We start from the raw sequence: 6,000 nt of genomic DNA, 5'->3' as shown, positions 1-6,000 counted from the left end.
AGTGCAGCTTGGCAGATGAACCAAAATTAGAAAGTGCATTGATTCCAGCTCACAAACACCTGAGATTTTCCATCCTCTCACAGGGTCAGGGGGGAAAACCACCCAGAAATCCTAAAAGCTCCTTAGGGAAATAGGGAAACCTGTTTTGCTTTCTGCTCTGCTTGAGATACAACCTTTGGTTGAGGTTTATATGGTGAGGGTGAGAGCACAGGGTGAACTCAGCACAGAGCAGACTTAGCTTTTCCAGGAGGTGCAAACACTGACACTTTGCTGGTTTTCCATGGATTTGATTCCTCCTGGCTCAGGGTAATGGCTTTGGAGAGGGATGATGCTGGATCCAGGTGCTCCTGCCTTTCCCACTGCTCTGCCTTCCCTCCTGAGTGTAAAGTCCACGTGTTTTTCACCTCTTCCTGAAAATATTGATTGAACTTTTTTCCTCCCCTCTTCCCCCCTTCCATTTCTTGTTGAATTTTTTTTTTTTTTTCTATTTGATGTATCTGTTTGATTGCATCCATTCAGGAAACAGAAGGAATATCAGGCCCTGGGTACACTAATGAAAAGCTGGAATTCATTCAATGAGCAGGAATACATTGGGCAAACATGTTTGTGAACAGCCCAGAGATTGAAGCAGGTTCTCAGCTATTGACCAGCTGTGAACAAACAAATGAGGACAAATCTACAAACCAGATCTCAGGATGATGGAGACTCAAGCTGTAATCCCAGCAATAAGTCATTAACTCCACCAACCTGCAATTCTAGGGAACAACCCAACATCTTGGGCAGCCCCAAGTCCTGGCATTGCTCTGGGATGGAGATGAAGAGGCCACCCTGTGTCCAAATGTCCTCTTCTGACCCCCCCAGCATTTATTATTATTTTTAAATGAAATAGTTTCCTTCTATGCACTTATATTTATCCCTGGAAGCATCCAGGGTCAGGTTGGACACGAGTTAGTTGAAGATGTCCCTGCAGGAGGCTTGGACTGGGTGATCTTAAAAGCTCCTTTCCTACCCAAACTATTTCTATCACTTTATGAAGTTGGAAATGCACAGAAAGCCTCACAATTGAATCACAACTTTTCTTTACCTTGAATTCCTTTCCGTTTAACTCCTTTCTGCAACATTAGAAGCAAAATGGGGTGGAATTTCCCACTTGAGGGGGAGTGCAGCTCCTGTCCAGATGAGGGAACACTCTCATCCTATGCAGAGCTCCAGAGTCCATGCCTTAGCTGCACATGGAACAGTTTGCCAAGGGATTGGAAGAAGAAGAGATGTCAAAGGAGCCTTAAATTGCTTTTCAGGAACCTCGGTGATGCTCATTGAGAAAAAAAAAAAAAAAAAAAAAAAAAAAAGAGACAGGCTTTATGATAAGTTCTGGGGTTTATCTTTTAATGAGTGGCTTTTTCTGAGAAGCAGCTCAGAACCATTCCTGAGCCTCCATAGGACACACATTGCTGATCCTCAGCTTGCAAAGCCTGGAGCCACCTGGCTCTGTGTCCTGCTGGGTCCAGCACTACCCCTAAGCAGAGGAAGGGGGATTTATCCCAGGGACCTGTGTCACCCCAGGCATATCCCATGCCTGCACTCTCTATTTTTAGCCTGAATAAATCCAGTCCCTCTCTGAGGGACCTGATGCTGGGGGTGCCTCTGGGCTCCACCAAAAACTGTAAGTCCCAAATCCTCAGCATCCATCCTCGTGGTGTTCAGGGGGGAGGACTTGGTGCTGGGAGTATTAAACCTCCTGACTTGCAGCCTGGAAGTTGTGGAAAGGTAAGAAAATGGAACTGCCAGCAGATCTGCTCTGGGCCAGGCAATGAGGCTGCCTTAATTGGAGCTAATTGTGCCTTTCCATCCCAATTAATTGGGATGCAGGATGTTTCAGGTTATTCCATGGCTGAGCCACGCTGGCTGCCCGCCCCCCTCCTTCTCTACAAAATGTTCCATGATGTTTGGTTTTCTGCCTGTACAACGTGCAGATAAAGGAGAGAACACTCCTCTTCTCCAGGAGTTTCTGCAAGTTGGCTGCATTCCCACAGCTCTATCAGCTGCCTGGGAAAAAAGCATGGGATGAAGTTTTGGGTCCGTGCTCATCCGTGGTCTGACACTGATCCAGGTGGATTTCCTGGAGATAAAAGATAACCCTGCAAGTTGTCAGCCCTGTTTCTGGAGTTGGGTGGGAGCTGAGGAGATGCTCAGGATCATCTGGATCAGCCCCCTGGCAGCACCTCTCAGGGCTGGCATCTGGATCTGCTTGGGATTTAATCCTCAATCCACCCAGACCCCACCTGGAGGTCTCTGAGATCCTGCCCAGGAAACGAGGGCAGTGCTGGAGAGATGGAAATGCTGCCCCACAGCCTGGATCCTCTGTGTACTCATGGTGTTCATGTGTACTCTGTATCTTCATGGATCTTCTGTATCTTCATGGTAAACCTCAGCTTCTCGTGGAGAATTTGGGCTCCAAAAAGTATAAAAAAATTTCCCAGACAAAAACACAGTGCTTTCCCAGATTTTGGTTGGGTTTTTTTTTTTTTTTTTTTTTTTTTTCTGTGCAGTGCAGGATGGAAAGGATCATAGATGGATCCCTTCCCCTCTCTTCACCAAAACCTTCCCATGCAGCAGCTCAAATCTCCTCCCTGCCAGACACCTCCAGAGCCCTTTGCCCCTGGTTTTACACAACACCCTTGTTCCTTACTGACTATGCAAAGCCCCAGGGGACAGCAGCACTGCTATTTCTAAGGCAGTACCTTTTCCAGGCGTGCAGGCAAGGTAATTTAAGCCCAGACAAACATCTGTCTGTTGGCAGCTGCTGTTTGTGATCAGGCAAATCTCCTCTGGCTCTGGCTCTGCTCCATGTTATGCCTCTGGCAGCTGCTTTCTCCTCTTTGCTCTGTCACCAGTGGCCATCCTGAGACAGGAACCCAACCTAATGAGGAGCATCCCTCAGATCAGCCATAGGCTTTGCTTCCTGGCCAGGCAGATGGACAGTTTTGTCTCCACCCTGTGCAGTTGATCCGTGGCAAACGCTGAAATGTTGAAGCAGGAAGGATTTTTATTTAATTTTAATTTTAATTTCTCATTTGATCCAGGCAGGAATAGGATCCTTATAATGCATGAGCAGTCTGTAGGAGGCCGTCAGCAGCAATAATGGGGCTGAGCATTGCCAGAAGCTTTGCTCTTCAAGCTATTGCCAAGAAGAAAATAAAAATCAACCCCCAGTTGTTCCACTGACCCCATGTGAACCAGCCTGGAAGTCATTAACCTGGGAAATCCGGAATGGGGGTGATTGCTGCTGCCAAAAACATTGCACGGGACTGGATTCCCATCAAAGGCCAATTTCTCAGTGTCAAGATGTCCAAATAAAACTCTTTGCTTTGCTTTGTATCAGCTGTCCAGCTATTAACAGCCTCTCTCAGAAGGCAGAGGGAATGGAAGAGCTCCAGCCCAGTGCCCAAAACTCAACTTGATTTTGCAAGTTGCTGAGACATCTCCATAGCACTCACCTGCTCTCTGTCACCTCTTTCCCTGACCTGCTCTGAAACTGCTGCTACTGTGTCAAGAAGTTTTTGTACTCCAGCTTTTTTGGGAAGAAAGAGTGCTGAAAGGCATTGCATGTTGGAAGGGTCCACGTTGGATGGGGCTTGGAGGAACCTGGGCTAGAGGGAGGTGGAACTGGATGAGCTTGAACTGGATGCCATGGAGAGGTGCAAGGCATTTGTCTCCCTGGTGACAAATTATTGTGCCCTATTTTCAGATTTCTGAGGGAAAAGTCTTAGGGTTTCAGGTGGATTTTTTTTTATGAGGGGATGAAGATGTTGGAGGCTCAAGCAAAAAATGTGCTGAAACAGCTCCTGGGGATATAGATGTGTGAATATTTTGTCCCCAAGGTGTGTTGGGCTCCAAAAAGTATAAAAGCTGAAGCTTTTATACTGGGACCTGAAGCTGCTCTTGGAAAGCATGGGGAGGGGGAGTGGTGTCCCACAGCCAGGTGTTTGAGCCATCAAATACCATTTCAAAGCTGAAAAGTAGAGATTAAAAAAAAAACAAACCTGCTAGGAAATAACTCTCCATCAGTTTTACACTGTTATCCACAACCCATCTCACTCTTACAAGTTTTAAAGATTATTCTGAGAGCATGCATGCATCTCCCTCTGGAAAACAGCAATTATTATGTGCTACAGATTTCTACCCATCATTACTTCTGTATAAGCAGGCCTGGGAAAGCTGTTTCATTCAGCCCAGCAAATTAAAGGAGCAGTTGCTGGAATGCAGAGCAGCCCTGTGATGAATGACACACCAGGTGAACCCCACCAAGGGATTAAAACAAATTTCCAAGCCATTTACAGCAAGGTAGAACACCATCTATTTGCTCAGCACCCTGTGATTACAAGTCATCTAAAGACTGGAAAGGAAATGCAATCGAAAAAGCCAAATTCCCTTTTGTCCTGGAAGCAAAACAACACAGAGAAATATTTTCCTTCTCAGCTCATTTTGGTTTCTGTACAAACAGAGTCAGTGTGATGGAGCCATCTGAACGCTGACCACGGGTGCTGGGCCAAGGAATTCTCCCCAGGTTTGGCTATTTTAATTTGGGTCTTTCATCAGGTTGGATCTTGAAGAGAACCCAAGGGCAGGAACAGTGCTCACTGCCTAATGTTACTTGAAGTAATAGGAGTTTTTGAGAAAATAAGGTTTTGAGAATATTCAAGCCACCTTTCACATGACATGATGGGAAAATGTCATGATTCCAGGCACAGAGCTGAGCAAAGACTCTGCACCATCAGAAAGGTGCTATGAGAAAGGCCACAAAGCTGTCCTGCTCCCTCAAAAGGGTTTAGATAGTGTTCCCAACACAACCCTACAGCCCCATAGGATTAGCTGGTGCTAAACACACTGAGCCCTGGATATAAAGTAAATTCATGCTCTATCTGAGAGGCTGGTCAGCAAAACACAGCTGGTTTTGTTTCCAAAGGAAGGTGGACACGAGGATGGATTTGCTGTTTATGACCACTGTGAGCTCCCATTTCCATTGAATAAAGGCTTACCTCAAAACCAACTCTCAAATCTTTCAGGATTTCCAAATTTAGATGCAAGGAACGGGTCTTACACATCTAAAGCTGGACAGCTTATCCATGAGGTTTAATGATGAAGCAATATTCCCAGAACTATTGAGGCTGGAAAAAGACCTCTGAGATCATCAAATCCAACCTAACCCCACCACATCAGCCAGACCATGGCACTGGGTGCCACATCCATCTTTCCTAAAACACCTCCAGGCATGGTGACCCCACCACTTCCCTGGGCACTCCATCCCAATGCCTGATCCCCCTTTCCATGAGGAATTGCTTCCTGATATCCAACCTAAAGCCATGTCCTCTCCTTCTGTCTCTTGCTGCTTGGGAAAGGAGCCTGACCTCCACCTGACACAACCTCCCTTTAGGAATAATCATGGAATACAGAATCTGCCAAGTTGGACCCATGGGGATCACCAAGTCCAACTCCTGGAGGGCACCCCAAGAACCACACCTGAGAGCATCATCCAAAGGCTTCCTGAACCCAGGGAGGTTCAGTGCCATAACTGCTTCCCTGGGGAGCTTGGTCCCACTGCTCAACCCCCCTCTGGCTGGAAAACATTTTCCTTATTTCTAACCTCAACTTCCCCCAACACATTTTCCTACCTTTCCCTCAGGTCCTACCCTGGGGTCACCAGAGAGAACTCCGTGCCTGCTCCTCCTCCTTCTTCCCTGCTGAGGAAGCACTCAGCTGCCATGAGGTTTCCCCTCAACCTCCTCTTCTCCAGCATGAACAGACCAAATGCCTTCAACTTCTCCTCATATGGTGCCCCTGAACCCTTCACCAACCTCAGGGACCTCCTCTGGACTCTCCGGTAGCTCCGTGTCCTCTCTGGACTATGGCGCCAAAAGCTGGGCAGAGCGCCCAAGATGGGCTAAGTGGGACACAAGCACCTCCCTTGACCTCAATAAGATCCCCTCCATGAGTTTCCTC

The sequence above is a fragment of the Heliangelus exortis genome, chromosome 17 (genome assembly GCF_036169615.1).
Source record: "Heliangelus exortis chromosome 17, bHelExo1.hap1, whole genome shotgun sequence".
Taxonomy (NCBI): Eukaryota; Metazoa; Chordata; class Aves; order Apodiformes; family Trochilidae; genus Heliangelus; species Heliangelus exortis.
Note: the sequence above shows the minus strand (reverse complement) of the source record.